This window comes from Equus caballus, chromosome 15, assembly GCF_041296265.1.
Source record: "Equus caballus isolate H_3958 breed thoroughbred chromosome 15, TB-T2T, whole genome shotgun sequence".
In the NCBI taxonomy this organism is placed as follows: Eukaryota; Metazoa; Chordata; class Mammalia; order Perissodactyla; family Equidae; genus Equus; species Equus caballus.
In genome coordinates, this window is record NC_091698.1 from 34270563 (window position 1) to 34296135 (window position 25573).

General features: G+C 49.3%; 2 long non-coding RNA genes across 3 annotated transcripts; both read right to left on the reverse strand.

Moving 5' to 3' along the window:
- Window positions 1–4360: 4360 nt before the first annotated feature.
- On the reverse strand, window positions 4361–11729 carry LOC102149650 (uncharacterized). The gene is made up of 5 exons (XR_002800037.2): window positions 11600–11729; window positions 7064–7165; window positions 5641–5738; window positions 5349–5455; window positions 4361–5103 (listed from the first exon to the last, which is right to left on the reverse strand). It is a non-coding gene; the product is annotated as an uncharacterized lncRNA (long non-coding RNA).
- A 1516-nt stretch (window positions 11730–13245) lies between these two features.
- Window positions 13246–16838, reverse strand: LOC138917830 (uncharacterized). Of its 2 annotated transcripts, none has more exons than XR_011426342.1 (4): window positions 16554–16838; window positions 15873–15949; window positions 14707–14879; window positions 13246–13532 (listed from the first exon to the last, which is right to left on the reverse strand). It is a non-coding gene; the product is annotated as an uncharacterized lncRNA (long non-coding RNA). The 2 variants fall into 2 exon arrangements; XR_011426343.1 differs by having other exon boundaries at window positions 13370–13532; window positions 16713–16823.
- Between the last annotated feature and the right edge of the window lie 8735 nt (window positions 16839–25573).

Here is a 25573-nt window from a genome sequence, read left to right on the forward strand (position 1 = left end):
GGCAAGGGCTCTCTCGTGGAGCCATCCAGCTCGCTGGAACATAGAAGCCAGAGCAGCCAGGGGGTTGGGTGGTGAGAGAGGCTCGCTACGGTTTTGCTCATGAGGACCTAGTTGTCAACAGCCTAACGAGACCTGGCTTAAGCCGGTGATCTCCCGGGAGCTGTTACCAGTCCTCACAGACATGCTCTGTGGCTAGGGAAACCAGAGGGCGATAGCTCCTTTTTCTTTTTTTAAGGGAAAACAACTTTAAATTCCCCGAGGAGCACATTCCATCACTGTGAAGTATTCCCTACCCATCTCCCTCAGAAGAGAAAGGAAACAAAAAAAGGCCGGCTGCTTCTTCTGTGTAGGCTCCTCAAAAAACTATTTTTACAGCTCTCTGAAAAAGTCCCCGCGATGGCGGCAGCCGGAGAACATGAGGGGGCAGAATGGAGCTGACGCAATGCACATTTATTAGCAGTGAGGAAAATTAATAAGGCACCAGCTCAGCCGTGGCCCAGCTCAAGGGCAGCTCCAAAGACCTGGGAAGCCCCAGGGACGGCTGTCGATCTGGTGGTCTCCAGGCTGAGTCCGCAGACGCCTAATGGGTTGCAATTCTAGATCAGCACAGCTGGAGGGCGGCTTGGAGATCATCTAGGGCCACTGGAGGACAAATGCTTTTTATCATGCATGGCAAATCTGGTTGATTGGTAGGGGCTGCCTGAAGCCCTGTGTTGAAAAGGATTCTGAGGCTGCATCTGGGTCCCCTGGGAATGAGGGCTGTAATTGATTAGCAATGTCTGCCATGGATGAAAGAGGAAGAGTAACAGTATTCCTGTCATGTATTTGCCACTGCTGGTCTAGTCCAACCTTCCAATTTTGTTGATGGGGGAGACCGAGTCCCAAAGCCCATTGTTTGTAGGGTTTTTCCCAGCCTTCTCAGGGGCCTGGCTGCTGTGGCAGGTGGCTTCAGTGTCTCTGAGGACCAAAGATGACTGATCCAAAGACTGTCTCTGAAAAGCCAAAACAATTACTGGGTTTGGTTAATTCAGTCAATTGCCTGTTTCCTGGAAATAATTGGTAAAATCAGTTGTCTTGTGGAATCGATGAGTCAGTTCAACCAATGTAGATGATCTGGCAGGCCCAGGTGACCCCCAAGCCAGTGTTTACCTAACACTAGTAGTCAGGTCAAAAAGAATCAATGGGTGAGACTAATCAGCTATTTGGCCTCAGGATAATACAATCCCCAAGTGGCCAATAGAGCCATTCTAATCAGATAGATTACTGCCCCTCTGATCTCCACAGGACAAGCTTGGGTCTGACCATCCTGACCATGACTCTGCCACCCTCGCCATCTTCTCCTGCCCCACCAAGCCTGGCTTGTTTCCTTCTCTCCCGAGCCTGTGACAGCCCCTGCTGCCTCTGGCAGAGAATCGTTCTGCAGTGGGCTGGACACCTTAGATGAGCTCCTCTCACCCCCCACACAACCCCTACATATCAGTTCCACCATCTTACCTTCTTTCCTTCCATCTGTGACAGCTCAAAGACCATCCAGGCCGCTCCTCATTTTAGAACTGAGGAAACTGAGACCTGAGCAGGCAACGGACTCGCGTGACGTCACTGGGAGGTAGTGGTGGCTCTGGGTCTCCTGACTCCATCTCTAGGGTCATGCTAGTTGCCCCAGATAAATCTGTTCTGTCTGGTTCACCTCAGTTTCATGCGCTCCTCAGAGTGGCATAGATAACTTCTGAGGAACCCCAAAGGAGGCAGTCCCAGAGTGAACATCCGGGGTGGGAAAAAACTTGGTATGTGAAAGGGCAGGCTGGGGAGTGCGGGAGGGCATGTGGGTCCTTGGTAAGGCAGGCCAGGCGGTAGGGGAGGCCTGACTCGGTGAAACCTGGCAGCACCGCCAAGGGGCCCAGCCACTGCCTCCTGGGAAAAGTAAAACAAGGCACGTTCCTCTCTGATCTTCATGTCCTTGACCCACTGTCCTCTGGGAAATCTACCTGGGCATCTTAGATCCCCACCTTGAATTTAACAGTTCTTGTTCCAGGGTCAAAAAAACCCAAAAAAACAGAAACCAGCCCTTGCCCGAGGAACTTGGCTAAGGTGGAAAAAGACCCTCGGTGGAGGGGGGAGAGGTCAGCCTTTGGAGTGGGACAGCCCTGAGTTGAATCCCGGCTTACCACTGGGAGCTTGGTCAAGTTCCCTAATCTCTCTGGGCCTCAGTTTCCTCATTTGCAAAGTCGGATGGAAAGATTACTGCCCCTTGCAGGGTTGTTGGGAGGATTAAACTGATGTCAGTGTAAAGGGCTTAGCACAGGGTGTGACACATGGTGGCTACCAACAGTGTCCTGAACACCTCTCCTTTCCGTTCAGTGCAATACTTCATGCTTCTTGGCTGGGACTCTACCACACCTCCTCCGGGAAGCCTTCCCTGAACACCCTCAGCCACCTCTGGGGGACCTCCAGGCTGGCCTGCCTGTGCTCTGTACCAGGAGACTCGTTTCTCCAAAGAGCCCATGAGTCACTGGGGGCTGGGGTGGTTTGCATCTCCCCTCACTCTCGAGAGCCCCCAGCTCTGGGCTGACAACACAATGGGTGCCAGATAAAGTGGCTGTGCAGACCCTGGCACCCTCCCCTCACCCCCACCCACCTAATCTCCCTGGTTCCCCTGATTTTCCAGCCCCTGTCTAGTTTCTTCCTAATGCTTCTGTCTCCACGTCTCCAGGGCTCTATTTGCATGAGGGAAAAAAGTCTACACATACACACACAGCCCAGAAAGCATCCAGTTGCTCCCGGGCAGGCTGCCAGTGATTGAGTGACCTGCAGCTTCCCCCCCAAATCACATTCCGCTGGCACGGATCTGGCCCCGCCTGACGCCAGCCTCCGAACTCGCCCCCAGAGCAAACATTTCCAGTTGGCAGCTCAGCCTTGTTTTTCTGAGGCCCCGATTCAGGCTCCCTTGTAGAAAACAGAAAACAAAATGCATGGGACCAAAAATGAAATAAAATAAAATTGAAAAGGAGGGGGTGAGATGGGGAGGCATTCGCTCCAAGGCACATGGAAAAATCTGAGCTTGGGGGTGTGCAAAGAGTTTCTGAGACGCAAACACACATGCTCACAACCCCTCCTTCCCCGCTGGCTTTGAGGCCACGATCGGTTCATTCAGGCCGCTGCCTCCTGCTAAAAGACTCACTCTGTTCTCATTCACAGCTGCGAGGGGAGGACACAGAAGAGGGCGGGGGGAGCCTCGGATCTGCAAGAAGGGGGTGGGGGGTGTTACAGGACGGGTGTTCGTTCTACAGGGGAAATTAACGGAAGAAAAATAAACATGGCCAGCCTGATTTTCATGCCAGTGCGTGAGGTGTCGGGGCATGGAGGGGGTGCATGTGTGTGTGTGCACATGCCTGTGGGTGCCGCTGTGTTTGCCTTCTCAAAATAAGAGCCGCTAGGTGGAAAGATGTCACGACCCAGGCTCAGGCGGCAGGGGGACAGGCCAGCCAGGGAGGGCAGAGGCTGGCACCCAGGCCTGCCCATGGGGTCAGGCAAAGGCCAGGGGTCAGAACAGGGAAGCTTGGCCTGGGCCCGTCAGTCAAGGGCTGGGCGTATGGGGGTGGGATTCAGAAGGTCAGCCCCAAACTGGGCGCTCGGTCCCTGGGAAAGAGGTGGGCTGAGGAGTGTTACAAGGGCAGGATGGACTCAGGCCTGAAATACGGGTGCTCATCTCAGCAGGGGAGGGAGGGACTGGAAGAGCCCAAGGGATAGGAGGGGGCTGGAGGAGGTGGTAGGGTGGGAAGGAGGATGGTGAGGGTGGTTGGCCGACTCCAGAGTGAGGGTATCCCAGCCACAAATCTGGCTGAGGCACAGAGCTGGTGAGCAGGGCTGCAAAAAGCCTTCTGCCCATGAGGGTCCCATGAGGGCATCAGAGAGGAGAGAGGGACCCCAGGACCAAGGGCATCTTGGGGCCTGGGCTGAGACGCAGGGTCCCAGGCCCAGCAAAGCCCAAGAAATATTGTCAAGCGTCAGGGGCCAGGAGTGAGCGGACTGTCACGTGAGAATCTGGGCGTGTCAGGACAGCTCAGGAAGCTGTGGGAGAGGGTGAGGGCAGGTAGCTCAGAGCCTACACTGGGACTCACGTGGCTGGGTCCCTTCTACACGGTGCCGGCTTCCCCACACAGGGAAGGGCCTGGAATCTTAAAGGGACCTGGCAATAGTAAAGAGGTCCCGGGCTGAGGGGCCTGGTGAAGTTTGCAGAGGCTGGAATTGCTCAGCTGTGACAGCCCAGTGCCGCTGGAGCAGAAAGTCACACAGGCCAACAGGAAAGATCCAGGAGCTCTGGTCCAGCGTCCCCTGGAAAACAGTGGCAGCACCACCTGTGTCCGAGTCACCTGAGATGTGTAATAAAATGTATATTTCTGCCATTCTTTCCACCTGCTGGATCAGACACCACCTGAGGTGTCTATGAGGAGCTGAACTCTGGATAGGCAGCCCAGGTGGTCCTCCTGCCCTGGATGATGCTGCCAAGTTCTTTGACCCTCAGCTCCTTCTCTCTGGCTGGATCCCTATCTGTCGGACTCCAGGGACCATAGGATTTTCCACTTTTTCTCCATCCCAATCTGTGAGCAAAGTAGTTAACAAACTTTTCCCAAGCGTACTTTGGCTTTGACTCAGGACATTTCTTAACCCAAAGAAAGGAGTCTCTAATGGTGGAAATTTAGGCCTGGAGAAAGCCAGAGGGAGAGTCTTGGGAGTACATGGGAGGCCTTCCAACGAATGTGCAACTTCACGATATCATTGGGAAGCCCCAGAGTTCGCTTTCCCTTTATCAATTTTTGGAAGAGTGAGTTGGTTTTTTCTAAGCATCCTCCAAGTGTCTTTTTTTAATTATCATCTTGAACTCATGGAGTTTTAAAATATTTGATGTATTTCAATTCATTGCAGGGTCTTTGTTTGTTTGTTTAGTTTTGTTTTTGAAGCACAAACGATGCCATTTTGTCCAGTGGGAGCTCCTTCAGGTCGGCACCTGAGTCCTTTTGACATGACCCCAGTGGTGTTCGATAACTTTCTTGTCTTCTGGTACAAGCTGTTCTGGACTCACCTTATATATCTGGTGCTCCAGACCTGGAAATAGCAATTCTCTGAGAAGCCTTGGTTCCTTGCAGTAAGAAAAGATGCTTAAAGATCACAATTTGGTCACGATATGTGCTCAGTAAGAAACAGCTTATTTTCTTTCCGTTTCTCAATCTTTTCCATGAAGGACCTGAGTCTGGGCCCAAGGACATCTGAAGGAGACCAGCCCCTGCCCCATTAAGTGCGTTTCTCCCAGATCCCAGGCAGGCTCCTCCTTGGAGGTAAGCTCTACTCACCTGGGGCAGGCCTGCTCTTCTTCTCCCCTTCCCGAAGATTGTCCTTGGTCCCTCACAGCTGGTCCATCAGCCCCAAAGCCCTCCCCACCATCTCTCTTGGGTGTAGACTATAATGTGAGGAGTACAGACACAAAAATCAGACCGAGGGAGTTGCTTACCTCTCTAAGCCACAGTTTCTGCATCTGCAAAGTGAAGTCAAAAATCTCTTAAATGAGGTCATTCAAGCAAAGTTCTTAGCGCAGTGCTTGGCTCACAGTAAGCACTAGAACACGTCATAGATTTGTATTATTACCTGCCAGAGGAGCCTACAGTGTCTTCACGCGCAAACAGAATCTCCAGCAGTCTTCTCGGGCCCTGCCGGCGCACGCGGGCTTGCAGACCCCCATCTTGCTGTAAAACAGAGACACAAAGGTGATTTGTCCTGGCTTTAACCTTTCAAAGGAGGGAGTCCCCAGCTGGCAAAGGAGCGTTCAGAGGAGGTAAGAAGTCCCTAGAGGGATGTCTTAAGTTGCAAGGAATAAGTGAATGTGTGTGTGGAGGGTAGAGGGCATCGTAAGGCACGCGTGGGGCAATAAGGGTGACAGGGTCTTGTGTGAGGACAAATCAGGACCACAGTATGGCAGGGCCTCGTGAAATCTGGACTTGCAGGATCTGAGGCACCTCTAAGGACCAGCTCCCCTCTCTGCGGACATCAACGTCTGGTCACAAATATTCCTGTTTCTCCTCTTTCCACGCGTACGGTAGCATGGCACAACTCTACCACCTTTAAAATTAGGCACGGCCATGAGACTTGCTTTAACCAATGAATTATAAGCAGAAGGGACATGTGTCACTTCTGGACAGAAGCCTTAATAGCTGATGTGCAATTGGCTGAATTTCCTTCCCCCGTGTCTGCAATCATGGAGGCATCTGTCAAGATGGACCCTCTGTCAGCCTGAGTTTTCACACAACCGTAGTGCGTAGAGCCTTCCTTGTTGACCTGTGACAGGTAGGTTGTGTGTGGTCAAGAATAAACTCTTGTTGGGTGAAGCCACTGAGATTTGGGGGCTGTTTGTTTCCACAGCAGAATCCAGCCCATCCTGACTAATTGCTCTCTATGTCCTTCCCAAAGGTTCGCTCCCTCTCTCAGAGAGTCTACCACTCTCTGTAAATTGACTCCATCTTCTTCTCACCACCACCGAGCTTATTCTTTCCCTAGACTCTAGGAGAGTTCTTTCTTTGTAGCCACACTTCTCCTCATTTCTGCTCCCACATAATTTTTGCTTGTCTGACATTCTCCCATGGCCCTGTCTCTGCTTCTTGGCTCTGTCTGTAACTGCTTCCTTCTTGAGAATGGCTTAGTTCAGAGAGACAAAGAAAGACTCTGACCGCCCCAGCTCATGCCTTCAGGCCAGGCCACACAGGGTTTGTGGGCCAACCCCTAGACTGGCTCTCTGGGGTAGACACCAAGCCCTGACCCAAATAGCTGTGGAGGAAGGGAACAAGTTGGGGAGTATATCACGTGATGCAAAACATGGCACCTGCCTGAGGATTCAGGTGGGACATGGCCACCTAGAAGGGACTACAAGTGGGCAGGCACCAGGTGGCGGGCAGGGGAGGGAAGGGTAAGGAAGGATGTTTGTTTTTAAGCATTAAGCCATGTTAACCTTCCATCTACAAGATACTCAACATCTGGCTGAAATAGGAACACTTTAACAGAACATCTGGCTACTCACTCTGCACAGTGTGAAGCAGCTGGATCCTTGGCAGCATCTGTGTGAGTCACTGATGTGGGGTCTCCTCTGTGTGTTTAACGTCACATTTGTGCTTTCCTTTGCCTGTAACAGAAAACCAGACTCAAACTGGTTTAAATTTTTAACAGGGGAACTCTAAGCTCATGGGGCTGAACCACAGATGAGTCTGGCTTCACATGGGCGTTAGTCTAGCTGCTGAACAAAATCATGAAGAACCCAGTTTCTTTGTATCCTGCTTATAGCTTTATCCCCAAACTGGCTTCCTTTGGAGGTCCCAAAAGCTGCCAGAAGACCTACCTTGTTCGATCACAAGAGTAGAATCAAATCTGTGCCAACATCCCTAGCAAAAAGTTTGACATCTACTCTGATTGGACAGGACGGCGTCATATGCTACCACCGACCCCATTACTGTGACCTAAGGGTGCTGGAATGTGCTGATGGGCTTAGTCACATGCTCCACCCTTGGAACCAGGGATGGAACAAGCTTCTTCAGAACCGCAAGGATCCCCAAGTGCAAAATGGAGAATGTTGGGAAGAGGAAAGGGGCATGGAGTTTTATGTACCGCTAGACACAGGGTCGGGACTAGGGTGAGGCAAGTGAGAGGCACTCACTCTCAGAGTTGGGCCTCCTCAAACTTTGTTTCCCAGGTTCCTCACTTGCTCCACCCTAGTCCCAGCCCTGGCTGCGTAAAAAATTACCCCAAAACTTCAGTGACGCCAAACAATAAACATTTATTATCTCAGGGTTTCTGTGAGTCAGGAATTTGAAAGTGGCTTGGCTGGGAGTTCCAGCTTGGGGTCTCTCATGAAGATGCTGTCAAGATGTTAACCAGGACCGCAGTCATCTGAAGACTTGACTGGAGCTGGAAGATCCACTTGCAGAATGGTTTCCTCATGTGGCTATTAGCAGCGCTCAGTTGCTCCTCACGTGGACCTCTTTCTGGGGCTGCTGGAGCATCCTTGTGTGTGCCAGGTTGTCTGGCCTCCCCCAGAGCAGGCGATCCAAGAGAGACCAAGGCGAAGCTACACAGTCTTTTATGACCAGTCTCAAAATTCACACACCATCACTTCTGCCATTTTCTTTCTATCTTTTTTTTCTTTTTAAAGATTGGCACCTGAGCCAACAACTGTTGCCAATCTTTTTTTTTTTTTTTCCTGCTTTATCTCCCCAAAGCCCCCTGGTACATAGTTGCATATCTTAGTTGCAGGTCCTTCTAGTTGTGGCATGTGGGACGCTGCCTCAATGTGGCCTGACGAGCAGTGCCATGTCCACACCCAGGATCCGAACCAGTGAAACCCTGGGCCACCGCAGTGGAGTATGCAAACTTAACCACTCGGCCACGGGGCCAGCCCTGCAATTTTCTATTCATTAGAAATGAATCACTAAGCCCAGGCCACACTCAGGGAGGGGGGAAGTAGCTACCACCTTTTGAGGGAAGAACTGCCGAAGAATTTGTAGACATATTCAAGGGCACCATGCAAGGTGACAACAAGATGACTGGGTCACTAAAGGTGCCCTGAATTATGGCTTCCTAACTTCCCGTTATCTCAGGCCAAGATGACAAGATGCTTTCCCTCCTGTACCAAATTCGTTTAATTAGTAATGTCTGTCTGAGAAAGACAGCTATAACTGACTATTAATGTCTGCCCAAGGCCTAACCGACAGCCATGGCTCCCTATTTCTCTGGTAACTGAATTTGTCTTTGTTCAGGATCCAGCTGCAGTGTGCTTAGAGAAGGAGGGCCCCAGATGATGAAGCATGATTGGCCTAAGCCAACCATCCCATAGGGAGGGGTGACCCCACTCCGCCTTGCCAGTGGTTGGTTGAGAGATAGACATGTAAGCCAGTCTAGCCAAAAGAAGGGGAATTCTGATGGAGAGGGTCTGGGAAAGGTTTTCCTCCCAGATAAAATGATAGTGGTGGGGCCGGCCCGGTGGCGCAGCGGTTAAGTGTGTACGTTCTGCTTCTCGGCGGCCCGGGGTTTGCCGGTTCGGATCCCGGGTGTGGACATGGCACCACTTGGCAAAAGCCATGCTGTGGTAGGCGTCCCACATATAAAGTAGAGGAAGATGGCACAGATGTTAGCTCAGGGCCAGTCTTCCTCAGCAAAAAGAGGAGGATTGGCAGCAGTTAGCTCAGGGCTAATCTTCCTCAAAAAAAAAAAAGTGACACTGGTGAGGAGAATACATCCTTCCTTTGAAAGCAATTTAGAAGGACTTGATGCTTGGAGGTCCAGTTGCCATCTTACAATCGAAAGGAAAAGCTATGAGAATTTCCAGGAAAGGGAACCAGAGCCCAGCCATCACGGAGCTGTTGAATTAATTGTTCCTGGAAATGCCCTCCTCTAGACTTCCTGTTTTAAGAGATAGTAAATGCTCTTATTGAACATTTTGGTTGGGTTTTCCGACCTTGTGGCCCAAAGAGACCCAAATGGTATGTGAGATGGTCCCAAACGTTTCCTTCACATACCTTGAAGAAAATTGGACCAGCTCCTTCCTGACATCCTGTAAGAGTATGACTCAGTATGACTTATTGCATCCTTCTTCATGACCACCAGGTGCTCTCAGGAGCCTCTTCTTGGGTAAGTAGAAAAGTAACACCCTGCACTTGTCTTCTTTCCTTTTGTTAGCTACAGACCTTTCTCCAGAGACCCTCTCTAAGATATCCACTGCTCACTTTGGGCTGGGCCCCAGGAGCAGGTTAATTTGATCTCTGGGGAAGGAGAAGGGCTCCCAGCCCCCAAGAAACCTGACTATGATAGATCCCTAGACCTGGTCACCCTAGGGTGAGCCAGGCGTGCTAGGAGGTCAGGTCTGGCTGTGTGTGCAAGCTGCTCCAAAGAGTCCTTTCCTTCTTCCCTTCCTCTCCCCTCCCCTTCTCCTTTCAAGAGCTTCCTTTCCTCTTATTTTCCTCTGCTCCAATATCCACTGTCTTCTTTCTCACTGCGCTTTTTACTCTGGACACACAGATGCTCAGAACAAAGACTACATGTCCAGCTTCTCTTGCAGCAAGATGTAGCTCCAGTGACTACATTGTGGCCAGTGAGCTGGCCAGGCAAGTGATGTGTGCAACTCTAACTCAGGTCCCTAAAGTGAGGGGGTCCCTAAAGCCCTCCCCCAACCCCTTCCTCCACTCCGACGCTTGCTGTTGTTAGGAATGGTGGAAAGAGAAGGAGCCTGTGCTCCCACACCAGCCCTGGACCCCCTACCTTTGCCTGTATTATGTAAGAGAAACTTCCATCTTGCTTAGGGCACTGTTATGTCCTGGTTTCTGTTTCCTGTACCCCAGTCCTTCCTCTCACCTCTCTTCCCTTTCTTTCTACTTTCGCTTCTCATGTTTTTCTCTTCCTTCTTCCTCTCCCTTCTGATCCTCAAATCCCCTCACCTTTCCCTTCTTTCTTCTATCGAATCCAGTCCCTTCCAAAGTGGCAGGTGGCAGGAGCAGGCAGCCAAGGGCCCAGATGGCCCTCTTTGTCCCCGGTCCCTGTGACCGTGTTCCTGTCTCGAGGGCCCTGACCAGCCAGGGGTTTGTTCCCACCCAGGGGAGTCTCCGGCCGTGTGCAGCTCTGTGCTCTGAGACTGGTCAGCTCCCAGGGAGGGGCAGAGAGCCAGCCAGGGCGCCAACCCCAGGCAGCCCATCCTGTGGCCTGACGCCCAGTGCCCAACTCCTGTCTCATGATTGCACGGTGGCTGCTGTGACGCCTGGAACTGGACACTTGCCTGGGCTGGAGACCATCTGGCTGTGCCCTCTGGCTTCCCTAGAAGGGAATGCTCTTAGATGTCAGGGAGGCTGAAGCCAGCCTGAGCTGGGGGCGACCACTTCTAACTCTTTTATTCATCAGGCCCAGGTCCAAACTTTGCACAGGTGGGTGACGGTGGCAGAAGAACAAGGGGCAATAAGGGTGCTCTCTCACCAGGGGGACCTCAAAGCCACCGTGTAAGGCCCCTGTGACATCCCCCTCCCAGCCCTGCCCTCTGAGCCTCAGTGCCAGACTTCTGTCCCTACTCAGCCCTCGCAGGCGACAGATGGTGCCTTGAAGAGAAGTCCTGGGTCTGGGCCCAGGGTGCGGTGTCAGCTGTGCCAGGGCGCTCCCCTTTCATCCTCTGGCATGTGGCTGGGGCAGCCCCAGCTCTTCACCTGGCTAAGTAGGACTTAGCGGGGCTAGGAGGGCTGAGCTGCGATAGGCCACATTCAGAGCTTTAGATGTCCCTTGGGAGTGGGGCCTGGCCTGTGAGAGGAGAGATGGCCTATGCCCCAGGGTGGGGAAAGAGGGCCCAGAGCAGCCGAACTGGGCCTCGCCCACAGTCAGTGATGTAAGTGGGGGGCCTCCGCTGGGCTCAAGTCACAGAGAATCGATGAAAGGCATCTGTCTGACTCCAAGCTGCTCTCAGTGATGGTCTGGACACCCAGAAGACCTCTCTCTGTGCCACCCTTCCATTCTAGATTCCCTCCCACCAAGCCGAGCTCCTTAATCTGAGCCAGCCCTTGACAAGAGGCAAGGTTGGGAATGACCTCACCTGGCCACTCCCAGATCAGTTACTGTCAGCGCAATGTCGTGATGGTGTGATGTCACGTCAGAATTCTCGAAACACTTTCCATCTGGAGTCAACATCCTTGCAGCTGCTCTGAGGGCCGCACCCCACCGCCAGTCATGGGATGGGATCAAGTGTCCTTCTGGAGGCCAAGCTGAGGGCAGGCCTAGGAAGAACAAAGTCAAGGCGGGGAGCTGCTGAGGGAACAGGGAAGCACTGTGGGGCTGAAGTGCAGAAGCTCTGAGCCCAGAGGGGAGCACGAGTGGCCCATAGAGTTCAGGGCTAGACCAAGAGCCCTGGGGAAGGGTCTCACGGGGGAAGCCAGAGACCAAGGAAAGATAGATGAACACAAATAGGAGCCTCTCTCTCTCACACACACACACACATACACTTTCATACCCATACCATCCTCTATGTGCTGTGTACTCCCAAGACTTGAGCTTTGCTCATGCTGTTCCCCTGCTAGGAATGCCCTCCATCCCTCTGGGGAATTTCTTTCATCCTTCAGATGTCACCTCCTCAGCAATCTATCCCCCCACACTGACCCCACCCTCCGCCTCTGGTCCGCTAGATTCATGGAGCCCTCCTCTGAGCTCTGGCAGCTCTTCAGCCACACTGAGCTCACACTGCTGTGTTAGCAGATGGGTTCACAGCCCACCTGCCCATCTTCCCACCGACAGGGGGCGCCTCGGGGGCAGGCTGAGGCAGCCTGGCAGAGTTCAGGTGTGACTTGGTCCTGTGTAGATGTGTGGTTACCAGGGCCTGCCCTTGAGGAGTTTACAGACAGGCAAGAGGACACTGTGGAGGGCAACATGGAGCCCACTTTTGTGACTTGTTTGCCCCATGCCGAGCACACAGATGGGGCTGAAACAAATAGCTACTTACCGAATGCACTTAAACAGGCCCTTGTCATAGAGCCACACACAGCCCAGAGGGCTCTCTCTCCTCAACGTCTTGGAGTTATTTGGGGGTTGGCCTTCAGTGTAGGGAAAAGATGCAAAAAAAAAAAAAGGAATCTGGTTTTGTTGGAACAAACAAACAAAACCAAAGCTGCTCAGGTGTTTCCCACACCACAGAAGCCACACAAAGAAGAGGGCAGCCTGGGGACCGAGCGCAGGGGAGCCTGGTGGAGGGCCTGCTCTGCCACTCGCTAGGCACATGGTGGTGCCAGGCAAGGAGCTTAACCAGTCAGAGCCTCAATTTCTTCCTTGGTCTAATGAGAATATCTATGGAAAGAATATCCTCAGTGTTGTAAGAAACAAATGAGATAACACACCAATGGTATCGATTCTCATTCAGCCCCATCTGCCACTTCAACTTCTAGTTCTAGAAAACTGGTGTCAGTGACAAAGCCCCCGAGGAACTCTGTGAAATCATCAACTGTTAGCGTGAGAATGTTCTGGAGACGACAATATAAATGTAGAGAGACAGGTCCATATTAGGTATTCATTAGATGCTTATGGATGAGATTATCTTTTAGACAATTTCTAACCTCAAAACTCTAAAATTTTAAATGTATTGAGAGTGACCCTTATTTAACCAGAATGACTTGACTACCTGGAACTCCAGCCCCTGAGCATTCTGCGTGAACAGAAAAAATTCTCCCTGGGAAAACCGGGGGTCCAACTCACAAAAAGCGTGACCTCATCCTGTGCTCCCCACTTCTGTATGATGGGGACACGGAGCCAGGGGCAAACATCGCACATCTTCCGGGACAGCCAAGTTTTTCTGGAGGCTGACAAGAACCAAGAAGAATTTTCCTAATTCTAAGATGTGCATTTTTTTCATATATTAATATTTCTAAAAAAGTGAATGCGTTGATGGATTTGTTTAATGTGGCCATGTTTCTTCCTCCTCAAAAAAAACCCTTTTTTTGAATGTCCTTAAATCCATGGGGCTTCTTGCAATTGACAGCATCCTAGAACCAGAAATGGAACTGTTAGTCATTTAAAACATTGTTTTGCTGCTAAAACTTGCCAGAACACACTAAAAAGGAGAAAGTAAAATGCATGTGAACTTTTAAGAAAAAGGATGAGAGGTCAACAAAATGTTTTGCTTGTGGCGGGGCCACTGCTCGCCGAGCGCCAGGCCCTGCTGCCCTCCCCCGTCCCTTGCCCTTGGCTGCGCTGAGGACGGCCGTCTAAAACCACCATCTGGGATCAGCCTGCCCAGAGGGAGGTTGCCTGGGAATCAAATTAAAGATTGGCAAAGCAGGGATGTCCCACGAGACACAAGCAGCCACATGGCCGTGGGGCAGCACACCTGTGTCCACGGTGCCATGGGGTGGGCACAGCTGAAAGTTCCTGGGCTGCAGGGGGAAAATAGTGCTGTGGCAGGGTCTCTGTGCCTCCATGCCCCCTTCTAACCCCAATCCCTTCTGGACCAATCTTGGGGGAGGACAGAGCTTCAGGGACCACACAGGTTATCAACCAAGAATGAGTCCAGGTTGTCAAAGAGTTGCTCACCCAGCCAGGCCCACTCCAAACTTTTGGTGGAGAAGGGTGTGGGCTGGGTGGAGAACTAGAATCCTGCTGGTTTAATCCCAACTGGAGTAAATGAAAACCCTGAGTCCTTGGCTTAGGGAAGGGAGCATTTGGGCTGGTCCAAGGTCTCCTGTCATCCTTGGGGACAAAGGGCCATGGCTGCGGTGGTAGGCAAGAGATGGTAGGCCAGGCTGGGTCTCTTCCCCACAGACTTGGCTGATTCCTGGAGCCCGCTGACCTTGACAACAGACCCATAGCATCCTCCTGACTACCCTCCTCCACCCTCTCCGCCATCCTCCTGAGCCCAGGGTAGGAGGTCCCACCCTGCCTCAACTGTCCCACCCACCCTGTGCGAGACTTAGAGATGCCAACTTTATGATTTCTAGAACATTTGACATTCTCTTAGCATCCAATATTTTTCAGCCTGGAACCCTTTCCCCGACGTCCTTCTAGATCAGAATTCTCAGCCTCTTTCTCTGCTTCGGCTCCCGGGAAAGATGACTCCTATGAGCAGACACGCTCCCGTGGGCCAAATCTGAGCTACCTCCCTAAATTATAATTCCGTCCCTCTTTCTCCCGCATTGTGCTGCCACCAAATCTCACAGGTACCTCTATTACTGCACTCTATACGGTGAGCCTTGGTTATTTATTTACAGGACAGTCTCCCTTGGGGGCTTTTTGTTTGTTTGCATGTTTTTAAAACCGGCGCCGAGCCCAGCATCTAGCATGCCGTCTGCAGGAAATGTCCCTGAAGTCCTTCTTCTCACCTGCCAAGAGAGGACCTGTTGAGGAAGACGGAAAAAGTACTCTGTGAACAGGGTTGTGAAATGACAGGGATGACGTGAGGGGCTTTCGAAACCCTGGGAAGGAGTACCCATGTGAATTACAGCCCCTTGCTATTCTCGGCTACCAGCGGTTCAGGTTTTGACTCAGGACAGCAGCCAGGAGCCTGCAGTCAGCCGGGGACAGAGCAGCCCAGGCAGCGCAGGCCTCTGCTGCCCCCTGGTGGACCCTGGGGCATCAACCGAGCTGCGTCTCCAAGGGCCCCCAGCTTTTGCTCTCTGGGAAACTCCTCAACTGCAAGCCTGAAGACAGATTTTTCACTGGGGACCCCACTGCACAGCTGCCCAGCGAATGCCTCTTTGTGACATGGTACCAGGAGCAGCTAAGACCAGGGGCTTAGGTGTTTTTCAACTTGAAGCTTTGCAGTTTAACTCGCGGTGTCATCTTCAGCATCCTCCTTCACCTATCCAAGCCTCAGTTTTCTCATCTGTAAAATGGGGATGATAATATGCATTCTATCTTGTATGGGTTTTATACGGATTAAAGGAGATAATGCATGAAAATCGCTTAGCATGGTGCCTGGCCTATAGTAAAGACCTAAAGTAGGAGCTATTGTTGTCATTCTAACAAAGAGAATCTTGGTGACCCTCTGTCTCTCTCCTCCTCCTCTCTCTGCCATCCCCTTTCTCCATGAGACACTTTCTCCACTAATCCATTTCCCCCACCCCCACCCGCCACCTGCTACCACCTCCCAGTGCTGGCAAAGAATCTGCACCCAAGGAAATAATTATGACGCCCGTGATGGCCTAGACAACTGCAAGACCAAATTATGATGACAAATGAAATGCACCAGGCCTGGCCCAAGGACTCCTGGCTCAGCTGGAGAAGCTCAACAGGACGGCGGCACTGCCCTGTCAACCCAGATCCGCTCACTCCGGGAAATGGGGCCAGGAGCCAGGGTTTTGTGCCCTGGGTGGTCTGGAAGCCCAAACCTTAGCTGATCTGGGGAAGTGGAGGTGAGGTGCTCAGAGGAAGCAGTCAGCTCTTGTCACTCATTGCCACCACCACCCTGAGAAGGAGAATGGAATCATTCAGGAAATGGCAAATTTTTCTGCACCGCCTCTCCTACTGTTCTCCCTTTTCTTTATACTTTTCCTCATTAAGAATGTTTCACTTATTGGGATGATACAAGTAAACATGTTTATTGTGGAAATCTTGGAATATACAAGGTATTAAAAAAGACCATCAAAACCACCTACAATACATTCACCCATTCAAGCAGATGTTTCTGAGCAGCCCCCAGATCCTGGGAACAGCATGGTAAAGCAGAGACACCATCTAGCCCCTCCCCAAAATCACGTTCTGGGAATCCCATCACTCCCGGGACAACCACTTAGAATAGTTCAATGTGGTTCCATCATCTTTTTCCTAAACATATCTAAATCTATATCTAGTTACTTTAAACAACACTGAAATCATACTGTCTATATCTATACATGTGATCAAAAAAATTCTCACATGAATTATTTTAACAGCTGAGTATTCCAACATGTAAGTGTAATATAGTCTCACGAGTCTCAGACTGTCAGTTATTAGCTCGTTTCCAATTTTTTTTGCAACTCTAAGTAACACTGTGATGAAAGATGCCCACTGCCTCACACTGTCTGTTTCACCTGAGGACAGAATGGCACCTGGGGCTTCTGGCCTAGGCTCAGCTGCTTGTCTGGACTTGGCTGGTCATGACCATGTGCTGACGAAGCTCCTGCTCTCCCCTCCAGGAAAGAGGTTCAACTGAGGACCCTCATTGCACCTCACAAGTGTTCTGCTCTGACCTGCTCCTGGGAGCCGGGGGTGGGCCACAGGGAGCAGCTGTCCTCTGACCACGTCTCTGCTGGAAATCCACCCTGGTCCAAACAATGGCCCAGCCAAATCCTTCCTCTGTGGTGGCACTGAGTTTTCAAGGTTCAATTGTGACCTCACCCACTGCCTTCTCCAAAGGGTCTCTAGGAAACGCTCAGGGATGCTGTCGGCAGACCTTGTTCAGCTTATCCAGTCCTAGGGGCTTTCATCCAATAGTGCAAACTGCCCCTTCCTCACACAGGGTAACCTCTAGGGTTGTTGAGTGGGGACTCAGCCATTTCCTTCATTAATTTAATCATCCCATTTTCACGTTCTTGCCTTGCCCCGCCTCTGCCGTGCCTGACGTCCCCAAGTCCAGCATCCTTCTGGTTCAATTTCTCCAGAGGAGAAATGCCTTTCTGCTGGGGTCGGGGCAGTCTGCAGGTCGAATACAGACTTTTAGCCAATCCTTGTGTGTTCAGCCCTACCCACGCCCCTACCGCTCTCTCCACGTTTAGAAGACCTCAGGCCTCTGATCCCTAAACCAGTCAGAGGTTCTGTACAGGAACGGCTTGCTTTTTTTTGACGTATAACATTGTGTAAGGTTAAGATGTACAAATGTTGATGTGATACATTTATAGATGGCCATATGATTACCTCCTGTAGTGTTAGCGAACGCGTCATCAGGTTACATAATAATCACTTCTTTTTTATGGTGGGAACAATTAAGATCTAGTGACTTAGCAACTTTAAAGTTTATAATACAGTATTGTTGGCTGTAATCACTATGCTGTGCAAAAAAAAAAAAAGAAAAAAAGCTAATGCTTTAATTGTTTCTTCCTCTGTAGGCAGTTGGGTTTTGCACTCCCCCATCGCTGAGTTTTTGTTTCATCCGTCAAGGTCCCATCTTCTGAATTTGCTGACATCTCTCACCTGGATTGTCTTTGCCTGGCTTGTCTTCTGCTGACTGCTCATCCACTCCCCAACCTCATGGGGCTGGGGTTCTCAGAGCACATCCGTGCACCGTCTTGTTTGTCTACACCTTTTCCCGAGGTGAGCCCAGCCATTCCCAAGCTGTTAATGTCTCCATTCACATTGGACACAGGCTGAGTCAGTCAGTTTCTCCCTCCAAGAATTTGGACTATTGACCTGAGAGGCAAAGACTAGGGCTCCTTGGAAGTGAGCATGCTTTTAGCAACATTCTAGAACAAGCAGTGATACTGGAAATACTGTCTCAGGCCAGAGAAGGTTGGTAAATTGTTGGTTCTCTATCTTCAACAAGGTAAGCACAGAAATTGAGTGATCATTTAGAAATTTATGGCAATTTAACAAAGTTGTGTCTGTTAAACCCAATCATTAAAAATAGGGTTTGTACTAGGTATGTCTTTTTTAATTTTATTTTTCTAGTAATTTGCTTTTATTGCATTTTCAAAAACATCGGGATATAGATTTTGGAATTTTTTAAAACCTGATTCTTCAACCACAGAGAGTCTGAGCAGTCCCGTTCTACGAGGGAAGTCCGTGAGCCACTGCTGGCCACCCTGGACGGCCTTCCCGGGGCTGCCTGAGGTTAGGTGATCCAGCTGTGCCTCAGAAGCCATGGGCCAGCCCTGGGTCCTATCAAGAAATTTCCTGTCAACTTAAGCTAACCAGAGGCAGCTCTGATATTTGCCACAGAAAGGGCTTTAATTTTTACAAGTGCTGTTCCAATCTACAGATATGAAACACAAGGCTCAGAGATGTTAACTAGCTTGCCTGCAGCCCCAAAACTAGTAACCAACGGATCCAGGCTTCGAACCAAAGTCAGCCTGCTCCCACGTCTCTGCCTTTCCACTGCTGCACGGAAACTTAAAAACCTCCACAAGGACTCAGAATTTTCAGTATTGGTGAGGGGTGGGGAAGCAGGAGTCCTGATTATCATTGGTGAAAATGTGAACTGGTAAAAAGAAAAAAAAAGCTTTGCGAGGAAATAATTGACAACAGCTATGAAAATTTTAAATCCGCATACTCTGATATTTTTTAGGAATTTATCCTACAGACTTACTTGCACATGTGTGCAAAGGCATATGTTCCAGAATAATCATTTCAGCATTGTTTTACTAGTGCAAGATTGGAGACAACCAACTTATCAGGGAACTAGTTAAACTGAGAATTCCGGTGGGACTGAGATTTGCATTTCCCCATGTATCCCCTGTACCTTTTGGATTTTTTTTTTTTAAGCTAAATTCTATGAGCTTTTTGCTCTGTGACTTAGACAGTGGGCCTGTTCCAGGGGTTCCTGCCTCTGGGAGCAGTTGCCAGGAAGTACTTCACCCCCCACTGTGTTGGCACCTTCCGGGGTCAGTTCACACTGCAGGTCAGGGTGCCTGCTCCCTGGGGCATGCCTCCTCAGATACCCAGGGCTCCGACACCTTAACAGACCCTTTGGACATGCATAGATTCTGCACAGGAAAGCAGAGTGGCCTTGATACCGCTCAGCACCAGGTTGACATAAGGGAAGCCACATTGTAGAAAAGCAACCATATTGTAACTTTTAATGATCTCTGACTAACTAACCCAGCTAGATTTGCACCCTCCAGGAGAGCCACCTGCTCTGTGGATTTTATGACCTCTGCTTGTGCATGTACCTCCCAGCTGTGATGACGATAACTTCGTTCTTTTGAGTTCCTTAGGAATGAGATGACCCCCGTGAACAGAGAGTCTATGCTGATAGCCATCATCAATGAAAAGTGAAAGATCTGGTGGGTCAACATTCCTAACCTCCTCCCCTATAATCCACTGACCTATATAACTGCTTCAAGATTCTGTGTCCCCTTAAGATCGTTCTTATGGACATGAGTGGGCCATCTTTCCTCTTGCTAGCATGCTGTAATAAAATGCCCTTTCTCTGCCACCATCTCGCCTCTTGACGACTGGCTTTTGACTCTTGGCAAGCAGCTCGTGCCCTTTGTCCTGTGATAGCCTGAAACAAAATGCTTTTGGCAATTCTTTCCCCTGGGGGCTCCAGGGAAATATGTAAATGAAAATATGTGACTATGTATGTAATGTATGTAAATGTATGTAAAATAAAAAGTATATGTGACTATGTAAATGATACAGCAAATACCAACTTAGACACGGAAAATTCAGATATTACTTGATTTAGGGAGCACCTATTATTTTTGCCACCCTGTATCAACTCACTCTTCTAGAATTTGTGCCTTAATTTCCCTCTGGGATCAACCTCTCCCATGGAATTTCTGAGGTCATTGACCCCACCCTTAGCTCTAGGGGACATGAGCAGCATAATCCAGGCTGGCACAATTAAAGCCCGAATTCCTTGGCTCTGGGATTAGTTCAGGCAAGGAAAGAAACATGTCCCAGCGCAAGCAATGATAATTCTGCTGAGATTCCTAGGAAAGAAATGCACACCCTCACCAGTTCGCGCAAGGGAGATGGGGCTGAAGCTGAGGGCGCCGTCCTGCCTCCTGGGGCAAGGCCTGTCTGATGAGAAACGAGGAATCCAGGAAGAAAATTAGTTCCTGGGACAATTTTCAAGCCTAGATCAGGCTGCACCTTTCCACTGGATTGTCTACACAAGCTGTATCTACTTCTAGGCCTCCCATTCATCTCAACCCGCACTAAAGGGGTTTTTCCTTCCACTACTCCAGCAAAGACTGCTCATCAAATCTGAGGTCTCTTTCTACATCCTCAGAATGCACCTCTTAGCAGCCTCTCCCTCCCTTTAGAAAACCTCGCCCTCTTGGTGTCTGTGATGTGCCTCCTTGGTTTCCCTCAGTCTCTCTGGCTTCTCCTCTTCTGCTGGGCTGGCTGCTCACCCTCTCCCCAACCTCTTGGTGATGGGGCTCCCAGGGCTCATTCCTGCCCCCTCTTCTTCCATTCCCAAGGTGTTAATCACTACCTGTATTTGATGACACTCAAATTTGTATCCATCTCAAACCTCCTTTCCGAGCTCCAGAAAATTTGCGTAATTCACTTGCCATACTTGAGCACGTTTAACTCCAAATCTCTCATTGCAGGCCCACTCAAAACTTGTTTCACATCCAGTGTACCACCTTTGCAAACGGGACCACCAACCACCCTGATTCTTCAACCAAAAACCTGGGAATCATTTAGACTCTTCCCTCTCCTCCCCTGGTCTCTACACATAACTCATCAGTAAGACCTGTCACTTTTACTTACAAAACATACTTTGAATTCTTTCGCTTTTCTCCATCTTCTCTCTCATGGCCTGTGATGGTCATTAGCGTGATCCAGTTTTTCTCCTCTTGGGTACATGGTAGGATGGCACCTTCCCACCCCATCTGTAGTGAGGCATGCCTGTGTGACTGACAGCCAATAACGTGTGAGTGGAAGAGACAGCTGCCACTTCTGATGGGGAATTTTAAGAGCCGATACACTTCCCTTCCTCCTGCCGTGAGGATTATGGAAATTGTGTTGAGACGGGGACCCTGTCAGCCTGAATCCCTGAATGATTAAGATGAGCGGAACCTCTCTGCTGATCCACAAAAAACTGAGCATGAAGGAGAAATAAACGTTCATTATGTTAAGCCAATGTGGTTAGGGGATGTTTGTTACTGCAGCACAACCTAGCCCATCCTGTCTGATACACTAACCAAGTCCAAGTCATCCAAACTACTGAAATAACCTCCTACTTCTCCTCTTCTCTCCTTCCACACAGCGGTCAGAGCAGCCTTTTTACAGTATAATTTGGATCCCCTCACTCCCTCCTTAAAACCTTTCAGCAACTTCCCATTGCACCTGGAAGAAAATCCAAACTCCTTCCCTATAGCCGTAGGAGCTGCCGCCTGCCTGTCTCTCTGATCTGGTCTCCCACCCTGTCTTCCTCATTCGTTATAGTCCAGTTCCCCCTCAACTCCTTGCTATCTCTAAGGCACCAAGCCCTTTCCTGTCTCAGAGTTTTCACAAATGCTATTCCCTCTGCCTGGAACGCTTTCCCCACACTATACACATAGCGGCTCCTTCTCATTCTTCCAGCTTCAGCTTAAATGACACCTCCTCAGGCAGGCCCTGCCACGACACCCTGTTCATTTCCTCATTAGCTCTTACCACAAGTTGGAATTGCATTTGTTTTTCTCATTTATTTCCTTGTGTATTCACTGAGTTGTAAGCTGTATGGGGGCCCTGTCAGCCCTCAATAAACGTTTGTTGAAGGGAGGAAGGACTGAAGGAGAAGGCCATTGTGAAGGGTAAGGCACTAAGCAGATGTAAAGTGGTGGTGGTGATGGGGCTGCTAATATCAGGACCATCCAGACTCGCCCTACAGGATGGGTCCTTTCAGGTGACAGGAGGCTGAACTCCTGTCAAGGTCTTTTATTCCCCTCAGCAGCTAACGTGTCTCTGAGATCCTGGGGCTCTTCCAGAGGGCCCGCTTGGGCTCTGTCCTCCCTCTTGGCTCTGACAGCTCACCCTGTGACAGCCCAGCCTGGAGCGGGTCCAGCCAGGGCGGAGGAACGGGCAGCCAGCCCCACTAGGGAGGTAGCCAGCTACTGCCGTCATGGAGAGAGTGGCCTGCCAGCTCCCTAGAAATAGCCCAAGGTCAAGGTGGGGTGTTTCCGTCTCCTACAGATGGAGAAATCTGGGGAGACTCCAGTCCGGATTTCCCTCCACCTCACTACTCGGATCCCTGACTCTGGTCTGGAGCGCCCTGACTTCCACCCACCCCTCCACAGACCCCTGAGTTCATCACTGCTGTCAAAGGATCCCCAGACCTCCAACCCCCTCCTCCCAAAATACTTCTGAGGTGGAGAGGGCAGGCCTTATCCTGTCTCACAGAGAAGGACACTGTGGCTCAGGGATGTCAAAGGTCTCGACCAAGATCACAAAGTAAGTTGACAGGCAAATCGGAATTCAAATATAGAACCCCAACCCAGATGCAATGCCTTTTATCCCAGCAGAACATTCCACATGAGGGATGTGCTTTAGAGTCCCACAGCCTCTGCCCTGGGACCGACCTCTTCTACATGACACTTGCTCTTGGGGGCTCTTTGCCTGTGGACTCTGACCTTATTCCCTGGACTGGGGAGAGCAGTTCAGCCTCTTCAGCTGCCTGCCTCCGCTGATCTCTCCAGGACCCAGCTCTTTTCTGCCTGATCCCTTGCCCTCCATTTTCACCTCTGGCCCTAGATGCTCCGTCTGCCTGTCCAGCTCACTCACTGGACCTCACAGCTGGCCCAACTACCCAGACCACTGCCCTCACACCCACAACACGCTTTTTCCTCTAACAATGAAGGCTGAGGACTCTCTGGATCCAGCCACAAGCTTCCTTGGTCCCTGGTTCCAAGAGGGGCTCCCAGACTACCTTCTCTTGGAGGTTCCTACAGGCCTGGGAGGAAGGAGCAGGGATGTAAGTCAGGCGGCTGGGGGAGGGTGTGAAGAGGCCACAGAGATGGTTGGCTGTACGTTTGAATAGGACCAGACACGGCGGGCACCTAGTAGGTTTCCACTAATCGCATTACAGCAAGCAGAGGAGACATAGGGATCAGTAGAGACTGAAAGGTGGATTTTTCCTTTTTTAAAAAAAAAAATTACAACGTTTGTCATGGAAGGACCTTCAATAGGTCCAAGTAAATCTGGTAGAGTGTCCCGGAGCAGACCACCTTCGGAACCTAAACGACCGGTTCTTCGTGAGCACAGCCAGGTTCTATGCGGATGGGCGCTGCACACACACAGCACACCTCCGGGGCATCCGTCACGTTGCAATGGTTGTGAACTTAATATTTATTATAGTTCTCCGGCAAGTGGTGGTCAAATGTCTTCAGGAAGAAACAGCATCTTTTCTGATTCTGCTGGGCTACTGGTGGGGCTTCAAATAGGTACTTCTAGGAAGGTTGAAATCGACTTTTTCTCTGCAGATGTTAGAATATTTCTAGTGTAAACATGTCTACTCTACTCATTTGCGCGACAGCCCTTTCTTCCTAGAGTATGCAAAGGTTGAAATGAATTAACATCCATTCTTAATTACAGAGGTCCAAATTAAGGAAGACAGATTATATTTTACATGCTGTGGGGGTTGAGGGGTATGTGTTCAACAACACTGTGCTGTCAACAACACTCATAATTCTTAGGCCTTATTTTAAGCAGTGTATGAATTTGGAAATTATATGACAATTTCTATTTTGCATACCTTAACATGGAAAGTGTTCAGAAATATGACAATTTCTATTTTGCATACCTTAACATGGAAAGTGTTCAGAAATCTTTTTTTTTAATTGAGGTATAATTGGCATACATTACCTTAGTTTTAGGTGTACAACATAATGTTTTGATGTTTGTGTCTATTGCAAAATGATCACCACAATAAGTCTGGTTAACATTCATCACCATACATAGTTACCAGAATTTTTTTTTCTTGTGATGAGAATTTTTAAGATCTGTTCTCTTAACAACTCTCACATATGCGATATAGTATTATTTATAGTCATCAGTACATCTCCATGACTTATTTTTTTAATAATTGCAAGTTTGTACATTTTGACTCCCTTCGTCTATTTCACCCACTCCCCACCCGCTACCTCTGGCAACCACCAATCTGTTCTCTGTATCTATGAACTTGGGGAGTTTTGGTTTGTTTTTTAGATTCCACATATAAGTGAGATCTTCTGATATTTGTCTTTCTCTGTCTGATTCATTTCACTTAACATAATCCCCTCAAGGTCCATCCATGGTGTTGCAAATGGCAAGATTCATTCTTTTTCATGGCCGAATAACATTCTATTGTGTATACTAACACCACATTTTCTTCATCCATTCATCTGTCGTGGACATTTAGGTTGTCCTCATGTCTTGGTTACTGTAAATAATGCTGCACTGAACATGGGAATGCACATACCTTTTCAAATTACTGTCTTCACTTTCTTCAGATAACTACCCAGAAGTGGAATTGCTGGATCATATGATAATTCTATTTTTAGTTCTTTGAGAAACCTCCACAATGTTTTCCACAGTGGCGGCACCAGTTTACATTCCCACCAACAGTGCACAGGGTCCCCTTTTGTGCACATCCTCTACAACATTTGTTATTTCTTGTCTTTTTGATAATAGCCATTCTAACAGGTGTGAGGGGGTATCTCATTGTGGTTTTGAATTACATTTCCCTGATGGTTAGTGATGTTCAGCACCTTGTCATGTGCCTGTTGGCCATCTGTATGTCTTCTTTGGAAAAATGTCTATTCAGAGCCTCTGCCCATTTTTTAGTCAGATTGTTTGTTTTCTTCCTATTGAGTTGTATGAGTTCTTTATATATTTTAGATATTAACCCCTACAGATATATGATTTGCAAGTATTTTCTCCCATTCAGTAGGTTGCCTTTTCCTTTTGTTGATGGTTTCCTTTGCTGTGCAAAAGGCTTCTAGTTTGATGTAGTCCCACTTATTTATTTTAGCTTTTGTTGCCTTTGCTTTTGGTATCAAATCCAAAAAATCATCCCCAAGACTTATGTCAAGGGACTTACCATCTATGTTTTCCTCTAGGAGTTTTATGGTTTCAGGTCTTATGCTCAAGTCTTTAATCCATTTTTAAGTAATTTTTGGATATGGTGTAAGATAGTACTCCTGTTTCATTCTTTTGCATGTGACCGTTCAGTTTTCCCGATATCATTTATTCTTGGCTCCCTTGTCGTAAATTAATTGACCATATGTGCATGGCCTCTCTATTCTGTTTCGTTGATCTTTGTGTCTGTTTTTAAACCAAAACGAGGCTATTTTGACCATTATAGCTTTTTAATATAGTTCGATATCAGGGAGCATGATAACTCCAGCTTTTTCTTCTTTCTTAAGATTGCTTTGGCTATTTGGGGTCTTTAGTGGTTCTATACAAATTTTAGGATTATTTG